This window comes from Hydra viridissima, unplaced genomic scaffold, assembly GCF_058129835.1.
Source record: "Hydra viridissima isolate aposymbiotic clone 2 unplaced genomic scaffold, HvirCarnegie_v1 scaffold_1, whole genome shotgun sequence".
In the NCBI taxonomy this organism is placed as follows: domain Eukaryota; kingdom Metazoa; phylum Cnidaria; class Hydrozoa; order Anthoathecata; family Hydridae; genus Hydra; species Hydra viridissima.
In genome coordinates, this window is record NW_028324300.1 from 32,374,581 (window position 1) to 32,392,007 (window position 17,427).

The 17,427-nt window shown below is 33.2% G+C and overlaps 1 pseudogene; it reads right to left on the reverse strand.

Annotated features, from left to right (window-relative positions):
* Positions 1 to 9,781: 9,781 nt before the first annotated feature.
* LOC149894563 (uncharacterized) lies at positions 9,782 to 16,786 on the reverse strand (annotated as a pseudogene).
* Positions 16,787 to 17,427: the final 641 nt, after the last annotated feature.

Below are 17,427 nucleotides of genomic sequence, written 5' to 3' on the forward strand. Positions count from 1 at the left end.
CTAAGATAATTCTTTTGTCGTCGTTAGCGCTGAGTGCGACTTTGTTAATTTCTTCAGTGTAAACGTCGTGAAGATGAGATCGGAAAACGTTCATGGTTGCAAGTTGTTCATTTCCGTTCATTAAGCAGTCTTTAAAATGTTGATGCCTTATTTTCTTTTCAACGACTTTCTTTTTGACCCCTTTGCATTTTTTGTGTTCTTGATCTTCTTTGTAGTATCCAATGGCTAAGATGCCTGCCTGCCTGCCTGCCTGCCTGCCTGCCTGCCTGCCTGCCTGCCTGCCTGCTTTCATGTTTATCCATTTTTGCCTGAGCGTGGGTGGTTTTTGTTGTTAGTTTGTTGGTTTGTTATTCTTAAAAACAGTGGAAATCACCACAAGGTATTAATGACGTCCTGAAAGTCATCCCCTTCCTGTAATTTTTTCAAGACGTAAAGACACAAGTGGCCACAATAAGACGTATCACCAAACTGAACTCTCTCGCTGTTATAATAAACCGGACTTTTTAAATAATCAATGAGCTCAATAAGAGGAGGCTGAGCATAAGAGTCGAAGCTGTACTTCTTATCGCCATCTTTGTACCAGCACACCCAATGAAACCCACCAGTGCTTGAATCTCCTGTATTCACAATACCACATTCTTTTTTTCTTGTTTTTTTCGGTAACTCATCCCTGACAAGAACACCTCTAAAGTTTTCTAGTTTTAACTGTTTGGCAGCCTTTATCAGTTGAAAGTTGGTTAAGGCTTCGTTGGGTAAAACAATTCCTTCTACGTCAATCCATTGAAAGTCGATCATTTTTTAATTTTTTAAAAAGTTTAAATTAGAGAATAGATCCTAAAATGGGTATGCTATTGAATGGTGAATTGGGACCGAGCAGTAAACCAGAACCGGAAATAAGAGTGGTTGCAAGCGTACCGAGCAAGGGGAGTAGGGCACCGATGAAACCTCCTGTTATTTCATGTCCTTTTCCAGTTTTAGCAAAGAGTCCTTTTCCAGTTTTAACAAAGAGCCCATCGCCTTGAGTATTTCCATTCCAAGGTTTTAAGAATAAGCCAGAGCCAAATTTGGTTATTTTTATGCCTTTTCCATCTTTACTCAAGTAAAATGTTTTGGGTTTATTGCTTGTATGATTGACACCTCGTCCAGCGATAGAATCAACCATAGCTGAACCGGCAGATGAAGCAAGTCCACCTAATAAACCTTTTGCAAGTACTGGAGCTGCACGAGAGGCAAGAGTTCCTAATAAAGGTAAAAGAGCTCCGATGAATCCACCTTCTACTTTTGAGTTGTGCATGAGTTGAGTTTTGCTGAGTTTGAGCGTGACACCTTTTCCAGCTTCGTAGGCCTTTCTAATTTGGTTGAGTTGCGCGTTAGTGACAGCAAGAACATGTTCACCGTTCAAGTCTTGATGAGTGAGTTTTATGCTGGTTGTAGTTTTATCATGCATCGCTTTTTTAATTTTATCAGCTTATCCTTGCGAGATGTTGAGTTTAATGTTTTGATACATTTTTTAGAGTTAAGAAATTTATTTATTTCACTTCTCGAATGTGATAACGGATTGTAACATCCTCTCCACGAAAATCAACCAAATCTCCATTGTTATCAATGATGCGAGTAACCATTGTTGAAATTTCAGGAACTTGAACAGGAAGATAAATTAAATGCATTGGTCTTTCAATGATTTTGTAACCAGGGTCAACTTGCGGGTAAAAGGAGTAGATGCAGTTTAATTGCTTACCATTAACGTAGGATGATCCGATGACGTTATTAACAATTCTAATGGTATTGATGCTTAAAATTTTAGCGATATGATCTGACTCGTGTTCTGAATTGGAGTTTAATTTTCTTTTAGTAAACCCTAAAACTGAAGCAATGCTGTTATCCACGTTAAAGTCGATTATATAATTCGCTCCAAGTTTAATGGTTGATTTTAAGGTGTTGACATTCACTGCAATTTGAAGGTTGCTTGATGAGTAGCTAATTTTATTCGCAATAATATAACTTCCACGTTGAGCCTTTTGTATGGTGGATGAAATTGACCTTTGCATAAACTCATTGATGTCTTTAATTTCGTAGCTTCCGTCAGGGATGATAACGGTTTCCCAATGAGCACCATTGTTCATGCTGTATTTGAGTGAATTATTTTTGCTGTTTATGTTTGGAATGCTGTTATAGGTCTCAAGTCCGAGAAAAGCCATTTCGTATCTTTTTCCTTTTTCAAAGATGATTTTGTCTAAAAATTCAGTTGTGATAACACTTGATTTATCATCTACATCGACTATAGTACCTGACATTTTTTATGTCGTGAAAATTTTTTAGATCCTTTTTTATTAGTCGAGAAAATAAAAATCGTCAAACCCGTTTCGGTATTTTCCATTATCTTTTTCGTGGGAGAGATCAATGACGACAAATCCGCGGGGTTTAGACCAGCAATCTATACAAAACTGTCGAAATTCTTTTATGTGCATATCACATGAGGCTATTTTTTTATAAATTTCACCAACAGTTGCATCGTCTTGAGGAAATAGACAAATAAAATTGGCATTGGTTCTAATAGCATCAAGATCGAAAAAATTTTGAGCAAGGTAAAACATGTCGACGTTGTAGTGCCTTCCGTGCGTGTAATATTTTTCGCAGGTGTTTTGTTTTTCTCCTTTTAGATCGTCAAAGATCATCAAGTTGTTTTTAGTTTTATCAAGTTCGGAAAGGTCAGGCACGTCTTCTTCACTTTCGAAAAATTGACACTCTATGTTATCAGATCCTTGGAAAGAATTTTTTGAAAGTTCATTAATCGCATCTTTAGGGTTTAAATTCAATTTTTTCATCTTGTTTTTATTAAGCAATTGGAAAATGAGTTCTTTTGATAGTTTCTTCTCAAAGCCTTTTTTGAGTATTTGATATTCAGGTTAGAAAAGGGATTTACCAAAGACTTGCAAGTGGTTATAATCCAGCCATCCAGGTCTTAATAACAGGTTTAACATCAATGTTGTTTTTCCACAGCCAGATTTTCCAACGATGAGTCCTCGAATGTCTCTTGGAAAGAATTTGTTATGATTTCTTGTGCTTTCTTTATCATATGACAAATCAACAATGTCCATTTTTATGTTAAAAAACTTATTTATATATGTTAAAATGTACTGCGTTAAATGCAAAAGAGAAACTGAAACCTATTTGGGAAAAAATGGTGCGTATTGAAAAAGGGAAAAAAGGTCGTGGAGTGATTATTCTTCCGAACGATCCGAATGCGTTAGTTGAAAAGCTTGAATTGAGTATTGCTTCCTGGCATGCTGGAAATACAGCATCGAGAAATGTAGCTGTGAGCATTTGCGATGAGTTGTTGAGACAAAAGGAACTTAATAAAAGTGAATACAAAGCGATAATGAAGACGATTGATAAAATTTAATACACACCACGGATCCAAAGCATCAAGGGATTTAACATGAAAGGATCTTAACGAAAAATACTCATTGTGAACAAAAGAAGATATGTGAAAAAGAACGTTGTTGGAGGAGGTGGCATTGTAGACTTGATTAAAAATTTCATCAAAAGAGCAGCTTCTTCAAGTATGTCAAAAGCAACAATGAATATGTTTAAAAATGCTGCATCAAGCAAAATTGGTCAAGAAGCGATTACAGCTGCAAAATCTGCTGGTACTGAGTTAGCCCTTTCTGCCATTTCTGCTGCTAGAGATGCGACTGTTGATAAAGGTAAAAAGGTCATTGTGAAATTAAAGACTGGTTCATCCATTAGTAAAATGTCGAAACAGAATGCGATTCGAATCCAAGATCTAGTGAAGATGGGAAGAGGCATGAAGATCGCTTGAAGGATGAGTGTGAAATGATCTAAAAAAATTTTTCTTTCTATAAAATGATAACTACTGATCGATTAAGAGTGAGTGATAAACCAGAGAATGACAGTGGCATTGAAAAAGTGGATTTTTTTGAGTACCTTCCAACCAATCTTGATTTAAATTCTTCAGGCACGATCACTTTTGAGATTGACTGTCAATCCATTAAAACATTACCATCAGAGACTTACATTCTTATTGAAGGAGTGTTAAAAAAGAGTGATGGAACCTTTTATGAAGCCACAGACAAGATCGCCTTGGTGAATAATGCTTTGATGTATTTGTTCAACGACGTGACTTATGACTTGTCTGGAGAGCAAGTGAAAAGAGTTATTTATCCAGGTCATGCCACCACCATTCTTGGAATAATGAAATACCCTCACGGATTTCAGATGACAGATGGTATGAAGCAAATGTGGTTTATGGACACATCAAATCTTGTTGAAAATGAAGGATTTAAAGTTAGACGAGACCATTTGTTTGCAGACACTACATCCGTTGGCGCTTTTTCGTTCAGGATACCTTTAAGACACATTTTTTGGTTTTTGTGAAACCTATGATAAAGTTGTTTATGGGTTTAGACATACCATCACCTTTACAAAGAAAGAATGCGATGATGCAATTTACAGAGCGGAGAGCGCTAGTATAGGAATGATCGATCTTAAAAAATTCAGGCTTTATATGCCACGCGTTGAATTGAGTGTTTCTAAAAATGCTGATTTCATGAGTTTAATAGCTCAAAAGATACCTATCGAAGTAGCTTATAAATCAAACAAATGTGAAAGACAGCTTATTCCTGCCGGTCAAACAGAATTTACCTGGTCGCTTGGAAGAATCACCGACAAAAGCGTTCCGATGTTTGTTTTGTTTGGACTTCAGACGAACAGACCATCCAGTCAAACTGTTAATCCGTCACTATTTGACCATTGCGATATTAGCAATTTTTACGTGACCGTCAATGGAATAAAGTATCCAAATTTTAATTACGACTTGAATTTTGGAGAAAAGAAAGTGACCATGGCTTATGCAGATACGTTTTCTTTTGATGAAAAATATTACGGCACAAACGAACTTGTTTGTCAATCTGGGTTGACCTTGTTTCATTATTTAAAATTGTATCCCTTGTTCTTCGTTGATATCAGCAAGCAAAAAGAAAGAGTGGCTTCAGAAACAGCTGAATTGGTGATCAACCTTAAATTTCGAACTTCAACTGTTGCAAATACCGTTATCTTTGCTGTGGTGATCTCTGATAAAATGCTTAATTTTGTTTCAAATGGAACTCACATGACTGCTGTTTATTAGTTTTTAATCTGAATAAAAAATGGATAGCAAAACGTTAAAAAGAATTGCGTGAATTAGGTAAAAGCCATGCGATAAAGGGTTACTCGGAAATGAAAAAGGATGAGCTTGTGAAAGCAATAAAAAACACAAGACCAGTCATTAGTAAACATTCTAAAGAATCATGATTTTTGAATTGACTTAAAAAAAATCTTGTTATAATAAAATGAGATATACAACATCGTATTTGAAAAATTTGTTGAATGAAAACGGCGTTAGTAAAACAGCAGATGATTTAATAACGTTGATGATGCTTGCGGTTGAAAATAATTTGATCAGTAAAGATGAGATTTTAGAAAGAGCAAAAGAAAAAAAAGTAAAGCCTCCTCCAAAAGAAAAAAAACCTGTTGATCCAAAATGGGAATGGCTTAGTTTAGTTAAGAAAAAACCCATCACTGTGAGAATAACCAACATTGAAACGGGTGAGGTGGTAGAATACAAGTCTCTTTACAAAGCGGAGAAAGAAACTGGTCATGGATGGAGATATTTAGAGCGTCGAGATGGAAAGGTGGATGATGGAATCAAGATTGAATTTTTAAATTCTGAAAAGCTTGAAAAACGTAAAAAGCAGCAAAATTGATTTTTTAACTTTTGTCATGTTAAAAAATTGACTTAAATAAAATTCTTGGCATAAATAAAAAGATGGAAAGCATGCAAAAGGATGATCTTTTAAATGCCCTTGATGATAGCTTTGAGTCAACTTCTGATACGGCTAAATCAAAAAGTTTGCTTAAATTTCTAAAAAACGTAAGAAAACTTCCAAAGGAACATCGAATCATTTTCAAAGAAATGGTTGAAGTAGCACCTTTTGAAGAAGTGATCAGAAATATAAAAAATGACATTGATCTGCGTAATAAATTCCTGATCGGAACAAATTGGAAACTAAATGCTAGCGGTCGTAATACTTGTCGTAAAATCACTGAACATATTAGAGAGGTTAAAAATATGTATTCACGTCTTTCTAAATAATTTTTAAATTCTGGAAAATCATGATTTTTCAATTCTTCGAAAAAAGAATTGAAAAAGTTGCTAAAATGAAAAAAATTGAATTCAGGTTAAGAAATTTCTTGGTATTTAAAAAGATGCTTAGTATTGATGAATCAGGTTATCTAATTGATGTTCTTGGAAATCGATATGTGTTTGTTGACCATTATGATGTGATTGATGAATATGGCACTTCTTACACACTCGGCTTTGATAAAGATGGAAATATTCTTTTGGTTGATTTTGATTCTGGTTTTGAAGAATGGGAATACGATCAACAGAATTTGAGGGACTAATAGTTGCCATGGTTACCATCATATATTTTTTAAAATTCTTTTCACGGGAGACTTTTCGAAGAAGCCGACAGTTTGCCAAGATTTAAAAAAATTGAATTGACTTAAAGAAAATCTTAGTATAATAAAAATGTATTACACAAAAAAGTTTTTAAGAGTTGCTGAATAAAAACGGTGTTACTAAAACAGCTAAAAATATGCCAACGTTGTTGATGCTTGCGATTGAAAATAACTTGATCAGTAAAGAAGATATTTTGGAGAGAGCCACAGAAAAGAGAAAACGTCGTGAACCGAAAGAAAAGAAGCTTGCTGATCCTGTTAAGAAAATCACTGTGAGATTGACCAACGTTGAAACAGGTGAGGTGACTGAGTACAAGTCTATTTACAAAGCGGAGAAAGAAACTGGTCATGGATGGAAAGGTTGAAAATGGAATCAAGTTTGAATATTTACACCCTTCAGAAAGGATCTAAAAAAATTTTTTTTTCTTCCGTAAATAAAATGAGATATACAACGTCGTATTTGAAAAATTTGCTTAGGGAAAACGGAGTCACCAAAACCTCAAACAAATTATTAGGTCTGATGATGCTTGCAGTTGAAAATAACTTGATTAGTAAAGATGATCTTTTGGAAAGTGTGAAAGAGTGCAGACCAGTTGGTAGTCAAAAATGGGAATGGCTTCGTTCAGCAAGAAAAAATCCAATCACTGTGAGATTGACCAACGTTGAAACGGGTGAGGTGGTAGAATACAAGTCTATTTACAAGGCAGTGAAAGGAACTGGACATAAATGTGAATATTTTGCTAATCGAAATGGAAAGGTTGAAAATGGAATCAAGTTTGAAATTCTTTACCCTCGTTGATTTTTTCAATTCTTCAAAAAAAAGAGTTGAAAAATGAGCTCAAGATTTACAGCGATGACTTTTCATTTGATGATGATGAACATGAAGAAAAAAAAAGTTTGCTGAAAAAGTTTGCCGAGATTGAAAAAAAACTGAATTCGAATAATGGCATTTACGCAGCAAGAAAAAATGGATGCAATAAATGGGCAATACGTGACAGGTCCCTCTGGTGAGCAACTTTGGGAAAGTCGATATGGATTCAGCCTCCCTTATGAGCTTGACTCTTTCGGAAAAAGGGTTTTGATTCAAACGGATGAGGTTGGACATCAATATGTCGTTCGCGTTGACGACTTGGGTCATCAGTATGTGGAAATGCTCCATGGTTATGTCAACACCATCACTATTTTTGAAGAGCCTGAAGACGAGATTGAGTTTGACGAAAATGGTGAAAGGTACGTCTGCTTCAACGATGGACTTATTGAATATATGATGGATAAATATGGTCATCGCTATCATCCATTTGATGGAACAATAAGACTTGTAGTTGAATACAGACATGATATACCATATGCAATCGTCTTGAACGAATCAGGAGATCAAGTTGTTATTAATGTTCACAGTTTAACTGGAGATTCAATGTTCGGCGAAGAAGAAATTAGTATTGAGTACAGAGATGGCAATCACTATCTTGCCAGTTTCACAGCCGAAGACATTGATTTGATGAACAGGATTTCCAATGAAGCAGCTGACGAATCTGAAGAAATGGGAAGAATGCTTGAAAGAGAGTTAGAAGCAGAAGATAAGTCGCAAAATGATATTATTGCAGAAGAATGGGAAAAATTCTCTTCGTCTTCTTGGAGAGTGGGTCGATTTTGCGCTCCTGCTGCTTGAAACATCTGACTGTGATCCTGCTGCTTTAAAAAGTTTTTTTCTGAAAAATTGAATTGACTTTAAAAAATTTTCATGGCAATAAAAATGGAGAGGAAGTATGTGATTAAATTCGATGAAATGGGTCGTGCGCATGTGTTCGATGAAGACAAAGAAATTCATGCGGCTGGATGCGAGTTTACTGCACATGACAAGTGGGGAAGAAAGTACACGATTAGATTTGATGAAACGGGTCAAGCGCATGTATACGACTCCATAAGCGAAATTTTTGCTAATTATCTTGTTTCATAAGATCCTTTTTAATTCTTTTTTAAGAATTGAAAACGGTTGTCATGGTTACCATAGTAATTTTTTTTGCGGAAGACTTTTCGAAGAAGCCGACAGTTTGCCAAGATTTAAAAAAAAATTGAATTGACTTAAAGAAAGTAACGGCGGAAATAAAATGAGCCGCCAATCTTCAGAAAAATTTATCGCGAAAGATAAAAACACCGAAAAATTTTTTCTTCCGTTAATAAAAATGGAAAATAAATCAAAAGTCTCAATGACATCATTGCGAAGAGATGCTAAAGAAAGGTACATCAAAGGCTATACCAAAATGACAGGGGAACAGCTCGTTGAAGCAATAAGAACAACAAAACCTGTCATTGGTCAAAAGTCTGTTAATGATCGAAAAGATCGAAACTATTCCAAAATGACTGTAAAAGAATTAAGAGAGATGGCTAAAGGTCGTGATGATATCAAAGGTGTTTCCGAAAATAGACAAAGCACCCATTCCAACCGCAATCCCCTCGCACGCAATCGAAACTGGAGTGGCAACGACGGTTGACAAAAGTGCAATTCCTGTAATTCCCAAAGCAATGCACACCGTTTGCAACCCATCGTCTGCGAAACGAATAATTTTTGCCACTCGATGGTACTTTTTGCTCAAAGCCATTCTTTTCACTTTTTCATCCTCCATTTCTTTTTGGATCTCGCTTATTTTTTGAAGCCGGTAAACGTGGCCTCCATCGGATGGTGCCGTTGGAAGAACTGGGTAAATTTTTTCAGTGTTTTTTATTATCTCCATCTTTTGTACGAAGACAGATTTTTTTAATTCGAATCGATGTGATTTATTTTGCAAAGCTTTTCGCCTTTTTTTGACTATGGTGTCATTAGTACTGTTGTTGCTCACATCCAAAATGACGTCATCCACAGGCTCTGAAAAAATAGCATCGTTTTTGTAAAAGTTCAATTGATCGCTGATTTTGTTCATCAAAGTGACGACAGCAATTCCTTTCTCCAAATTCAATCCAACGGACAACGATATTGTCGTGTGAGAAAGAGCAGCAAATTTAATGTCTTTCTGAGCAAAAATCTCATGCTGTCCGTTTATGTTGAAATATGTGGGGTGTTCCAACTTTTTTTTTACAACAATAATGTTTTTCGGATTTTTTTTTTCCAACTCTTTGATTCTCTCCTCCAAATGTTCCAAATGAAAATTAAAATTTTGATTCTCTGCTAAGGCAACATTTTTAAAAAACTTGTGAGGGGCATGCATTTTTAATATGAAAAGAAAATGTTTTAAAACATTTTATTTTCATTTTTTTCGTGTTTTCACATTTCTTCGTCAGATTCCATTTCCCCCAAATCCAAATCGTCACCCATGATGCTTTGAACTGAAGGTGCATTTTTTGCAATGACCACTTCTGGAATTCTAACCTGAATAGACTCGGTTTGCGCTCCGACAAAAACACCTTCAATTTTCAAAGAGGCGGTAGCGTAGCACTTTTGTCGAACATATTCCAAAGGATTTACTTTCACAAATTCTTTCGTTTTCTTTTTGAAAAACAAAGAAGAAACTTCAATGTTTTTTTCATTTTTCTTTGCATTTTTCTGCGCTCCAACAAAAACACCTTCAATTTTCAAAGAGGCGACGGCGTAGCACTTTTGTCGAACATATCCAAAAGGATCTGCTTTTACCATCTTTTTGTTCTCCTTTTTGAAAAACAAAGAAGAAACTTCAATGTCTTTTTCGCTTTTCTTTGTAAACAATTTTCCGAAAAAAATGGGCGCTGCATGTGGATTATCGGATTTGTTTTTAAAAATGGACAAATCGTCTGTCGTTATTTTTTTCGTTCTTCCTCCTTTTTTCAAAGTGGGAATCATTTCCTTGACTTATTCGCGAAGAAATTTTGATATTTTTTCAGTCGCCTCGATAAACTTTTTTTCTTTTTCGTTCATTCCGTTTTTTTCGTTGAAACCGAGAAAGAACATGGAATATCCCTCCAGCTCGTTCGTTCCAAAACTGCAGTTCTCAAACACACCCAGAGAAAACAAAACGGGGGTTCTTAAAATCAAAACTCGATATATTAGCCAAATGCATCATTTTCACTTCGTGAAAAATTGTTATGAATACGTTAAAAAAAAGAATACTACTGCTTTACAAGAATACCAGAACTATATTTCATTGTGACCACTATATAAATATCATCAGTTCACAAATCAACAAGTACACGTTTTTTCATCCTCACTCTCGGTCCGCACCGAAACAATCCCGACACATCGCACCTCTATAGAGGTGTAGAGCTCTTCACGGATCACACAGTTACAACAAAAACTTATTGGTCATGCTGGTATTGGTAAAAGAGTGTGGTCATTTTCCATGACTTCTACCACTAAAAAAAACACTGTGACAGCACATGACTTGGAAATAGATATTGAAGAACTAAAAAAAGAAATCAATCTTCATTTACAGCTTTGCCAGTGTAATTTTTGTGGTAAAATCCCAAAACAACTAGCTACTCTAAAAAAATGTGAACACTTATTTTGTTTTTTCTATCTTGTGGAAAATGTAAAGATAACCAACTCAATGAAAAATGTCCAAAATGTAAAGAGCTCATTTTACCTGAAGGTTTGATAATAGCACAATCAGCCCCATAATCATCATCATCATCAATATTCTCATTTGGTTTCATCATCATCATCATCATCATCATCATCATCATCATCATCATCATCATCATCATCATCATCATCATCATCATCATCATCATCATCATCATCATCATCATCATCATCATCATCATCATCATCATCATCATCATCATCATCATCATCATCATCATCAGATGATGTATATATATATATGTATATATATATATATATATATATATATATATATATATATATATATATATATATATATATATATATATATATATTTTAAATGACGACATCTTGTATGAGAGTTGAATAAATTTAATATATGAACTTCAATAAATACGAATTCTCTCAATACTAATTTTTTATTTTATCTAAGAAATTTTCGCTAGATTATTGATACTAGCATCTTCAGCTTTAATTACAAATATTATTAAATTAAATTACAAACAAACATTAACGGTAATGTCACTTTTTAATGGCTTCTTTAAACTTCGCTTTAGTTGGGCTTCTTTAATATTTCGTAGGTATAAAAAGTATGGCGTCCAGAATTGCGTTTTTACATATTGACCGTCATCTAAATTCATACCTCCATTTTTAGGTCCGCATTTGTTGAACTGAATTTCGATTGCCTCTCGAACTTTTCTTTCAATTTTTTTGGGTTCTACTTTTAGCGTCTTTACTTGATCCCATTTTATATTACCTGAACATTTAATTTTATGATGGCCAATTGCATATTGTTCTAATTTTTCTTCAAAAACGTTTTTTTGGTGTTGTTTTGTTCTTGTTGCTATTTTCATTTTTGTTTCGCCGATGTATTTTTGTTTACACTCGCATTCTATTAGGTATACTCCGGGATGGCTATTTGATGGTAGTTTTGTTTTGTTGCGCAAAGTTTGTAAAGATTTAAGATTTGCACTGGATTTAAAGACTGCCCTGTAACCTGCTTTCCTAAAGATTTTTCGAAGTTTTGGTGATAATACTGGGATCCACGGTAGTGATATAGTTGGCATAGTTGCTTTGTTGTTAGATAAAACTATTTCATTATTTGAGTGTCGTTTTATCTAAAATATCTTGAAAAATATAAATTTAAAAGAAAAAGTTGAGATTCCTTCATTTCTTAAAGATGTTGTATTAAACCTATGTGAAACGGAAATACCTGAAAACCACAGGAATCTTTTAGAACTAGGACCTAAATTTGTTCCAACTATACAAAATATACCCTATTTAGACATTATTTCAATAACATAATCCACTGCCTTAAAACTAGAGTATTGCAACAAAATTGAGAGTTCACAAGACTTACGCAGAAACGTGTTGAGGCAACTTAAAATGCTTAAACCGCAAAAAAACAATAACTTAAATTATAAAAAGAGGGAAGCATTAAAACAAATAAAAGAGGACAGAAACATTGATATATACTCTTTTGATAAAGGAGCAGGCTTTGATAGAATAGAACACAACAAAGCCATTGACAAAATTCGTCAAGAGATTGGCAAAACAAAGATAATTAAAGAGAACCCTACCATTTTATTTGCTACTAAAATTAGAACTTACCTATCAAAATTGAATAAAAAAGGGCGATTTACCAAAAAAGAATATGAAAGTCTTTACCCAAGCGACCCAGAAAATTATATAATGTATTTTTAAAAATGTAAACAAATCAGCATATTCAACAATCTTAATTTACTTAGAAAAACGCAGCTTTAAACTTTTTGATATAAACTTTATTGCAACTAAGATATGGCTATTATGATTTTAGTTTTAGAAAGAGTTTAAAATAATGATTTATGTGGAAACATATATAAATAATCAGTCAACAAACTAAAAAAATTCGTTGCTACTGACTGTAGCCATTATTAAAATTTGAATTCTTTTTAAGTTACTACTGTGCTTGCGTATAATAACTTGTCGCTTCTGAACGACAGTGGGGGTCACTGATCTCAAAATATAACTGGATAGCGTATTCAATTGCCTTTTTCAAAAAAAATTGAAGCCAAAATTGGCGTCCCAAGATGGCGGCGATCGGAGCTCTTAGCGGTGATCGATGTACATTATATAAGGCTTTTTACAGAGATATTAAAGAAAATAAATAGAGTTTTGAAAGAAAAACTAGGCTATGAAATAAAGTTTTAATGACTTTAAAGAAATGAAATGATTTCTAAAAAAATCAGACAACTAAAGTAATTATTTTAATACTAAGATATAAAATAATCGATATAGCTTTTAAGTGCAATTTACGATTAAATAATATTTATGCATAATCTATGTACCTTTTAGTTCTTAGTTACCCAATGCAGTGTGCTAGAAGGTTGATAACATGACTGTATGGTAAGCGGCAGTGGTGTCTACTTACAATTTTGACAAATTTTATATTTTCAATTTTTGTAGCAAGATACCAGATTTGTACATGCTGCATAAACTACTAGCTGAGTGCTGTGAGTACACACAACTCAGGGGTTTCTTCTAGGATTATTTAATACATATATGTAATTAATCGATATAGTATTTAATAAAAATATTAAGTACAAAATATTTTTTTTTAATATATGTTATTTTACTTATATATTATTCTTTGTAATATTGCAGCTCTCAATAATTGAGTCAATTGTTTCTAACTTGTTATTTAAAACAAATCATTAAGGAAATGTTTTGATAACATATATTTTCAAACATCACCATTATCTTATCAAAAAATGTATGATACATAAAATTACAATAAACCATCTGCATTAAATGTTGGAATGCATTAGTACTTTCTTATCATTTCGAACAAAGCAGTTTTTTAAAATTCAAAGACAGAGGAGGTTTAATTAAACCAACAAAAAGTGTTGTTATCATATGGGAAGAAACTGAAAGATGTTTCTAAAGGTTGCTTGCCTCAATAAATGGCCACCTTCCAAATGAAATAGGAATTCAAAATGCCATCTCTAGAGCTGTTTTTGAGATCAGTTGATTACTCAAAAATAATCAATGAACAAACTTCTCATATGTTTGACTCAGCTATAACTGATAACCATTTATTTGCACTGATTAAACTTACTTCAGAAAACTATGCAAAAATATATCTTTATCACCTGGGTAAAAAACAAACTGCCAAAATAACTGGAAAAAAGCTTAGGAAGCTATATATATATATATATATATATATATATATATATATATATATATATATATATATATATATATATATATATATATATATATATATATATATATATATATATAATAACTCTAGAAGGAACCTCTGAGTTGTGTGTAATCACAGTGCTCAGCTAATAGTTCATGCAGCATTTATAATTTTGTAGTGCCTATCTGTTGAACTAATGCCTAAAAACCATTTTATCTTAAAAATAAAATCAGCTGCCTACCATGCTGTTGTATTATTAACCTTCTAGCACACAGCATTGGGTAGTTAAGAACTAAAAGGTACATAGATTATATAACAAATGCTAACTATTTGAAACTTGAGATTTCTACACAAGCAAACAAATACTTTTTCTTTACTTTTATTAAACAAACTAAATTGAAGCAAATTAAAATTAAAATTTGTACTTAGTTTTACTGAGAACTTTTATTTTATTACATTTATTCTAAAAAACGAAAAACAGAAAGTTAACATAGAGCAACTTATTATAAGAATATGTTTTCTTAAATAAAAAGATATTTATATTTGAAATTTATGTAATTATGTAATATTCCGTTATTTTTATGAAAAAAATGTTATGTTAAACAAAAAAACTAGATTTTTATTAGAAAATTATATATTTATATAATTATATATTTATTTAATTATAAATTAGGACTTTCTTAAAGCATAGGACTTTGTTAGGTCACACCACGGTATTTGAAATTTGAGATTTCTGCACAACCAAACAAATACTTTTTCTTCACTATCATTAAACAAACTAAATTTCATTTATCAATATTTGAGCTTAAGATATAAAACTTGATTATCATCAGTTTCTTAATTTTCATATCACCATTCCTTAATTCCGCCGCCATCTTGGTAGGCCAAAACTGGCTTCAAAAAGTTTTTTGGCATACGCTATCCAGTCACGGTTTGTAGATTTGGGGTCCTAATATCAATGAAATACCCAATAAAAATCCTTTTAGGTGATAATTGTGTATACTAATTGTAGTACAAAATGAGTAAATTCAAAATCCTGCATTAAAATCCAACGGACTTATTTGACATTTAAGTTTTTATCTAAAAGTGTTCCTTTCATTTACGCTATGGATAGCTTTTAAGACCAAAATATTTGTTTTCGTGAAATTTTTATAAAACATGATATCTAGATCTGTAATAATAGGGACTTTTTATTTTTATTCATTTATTTTCTACAAGACTTCACTTACGAGATAAATAACAATTTTCTTTCTGATAGTTGATTAGCATTCTCTTCAAGGAAAGACACATGGGAAAGCAATGTTTCAAACTTTTTTTTTTAGAAATAAATTTAGCAAAAAATCTTTCTTGTGCAGAGTTTAGATTTTCTTGCTATTATACTCAGTTACACATTTCAAATGGCAGGTTCTGACTCAGTTCCAACTTCAAATGTCAGGTTCTGTTAATTTTCTAGCTGATTTAAAGGCTTCACTGAGACTGCTGAGACTTTGGCAGTCAACCACCTGGTATGATTTCTTATTTTCTGCCAGAGTTATGCTGCTGACAATAAACTGATCATGAAGCTTTTGGCCAGCTTGAGCAAACTTTAGAGGGAAACTTGGCTCCACCAATCTTACAGGACTAATTTGATTCAGGGCTGAGCCAAGTTTTCGCATTCCATTGTTAGGCAGTCCAGTATTCTGCTGTATTTGAACCATATTTTCCGTTGTAAGAGGTTCTTTAAAGAGTTGCTGAGCTGATGATGGACCTAAAAAAAAATAGAAAGTTCAAATTCAATCAAGTGATTAAACTAGATAAAGATTTGAGAACTTAATTTAGAACAAAATATAATAACAATACCTTTTTTAGTAAATTAAATTAGAATCAATCAAGAATATTGAAGGAGCATTTTTAATTTACTTTAATTTTACCTCTCCCTATTTAGCCCTATTAAAATATTTGATTGACACGTTCAAACGTTTTTTTAAATTAAATTAACAATATTAAATCAGCACAGCATACCTCTTCTCATAGACAAAATCTTTCCACTTGGTTGACTAAGCCTGATGGTTCAATTTGGAGAGGCACTTTTAGAAGCCAAAACTGTTGATGCAATTTTCTCTGCTCCTACAGGATCTGCAGCTGCAATTTTCCTCAGATTTTTATAGCGAGTTTCTAAAGTGCAGTTGTGAGGAAGCCCACTTCCAATAATTGACAAGCACTTTGTGCAACGTTTTTCTGTACTTTGAGAAGCCTGCTGTGGGAGTTTGGGCTCTGAGTCTTAGAATTTGCTGAATGGATGCTTTTCTTTTCCCTTAAGCTTGGAAATTTGGCAGAGTAAAAATTCACAAACATTAGAAAAACGAGTTGCAGGTTTGATTAAAATTGTCTCAAAGAGGTAAATTTTTGGCAAAACGTTTGTTTTCATCAAAAAGCTTTCCAATCTGTAATCGGCATGAGACACAAGTTGCCAAAAGCACTCTCTCATCATTGAAATCGAGATCATTTTGGATTTGTTGAAGGATTTTTGATTTGTAGTTTTCGGTCAGCTCTTGGTCACCTTTTTTCATGCAAATGACACAAACAGATTTTCTGCATTCTTCATAGGTCTTGGCAAACGTTGGCACCTTCAAACTTAACAAATATATTCACAAAAACCTTGTTTACAATTTTATTTGTTTTGTAAAACTCCCTCTTCCAGAAAAAACTCTGGATACGTACACAAGGTTCGAGCTTTCAAAAATGCTCTTGAATCAACGTAATAAATCAAGTTTTGAAAAAAGTTATAAAAATAAGAAAACTCAAATAATCGCTTGGTAACATTTCTTATTTTATTAATTTTTTTCACAGAGCATGTTTGCTGTATGAAATTAGCACTGACAAAGTCCAATTTTAGATCATTTAGTCTATAAATACTTAGAGATACAAATTTCCATTAGGATGTTAATGAAGGATTTTAAAACACCTCAATATGGACTCCCAAAGACACGTACTATTACCAACTAAAAAGATTTTCATAGGGTATTTCATTAATATTAGGACCCCAAATCTACAAACCTTGCAGTTATAATTTGAGATCAGTGGTGGGGGTTTATAAGCCATTTTGTAAGCAAAAAGCTTTAGGGGTTAGCTGGCACAATGATCGCGGGGCTAGTTGGCAACATGTGCCAACTTACAACTTTTCACATTAGCCGTAAATTCACTTAAGTAA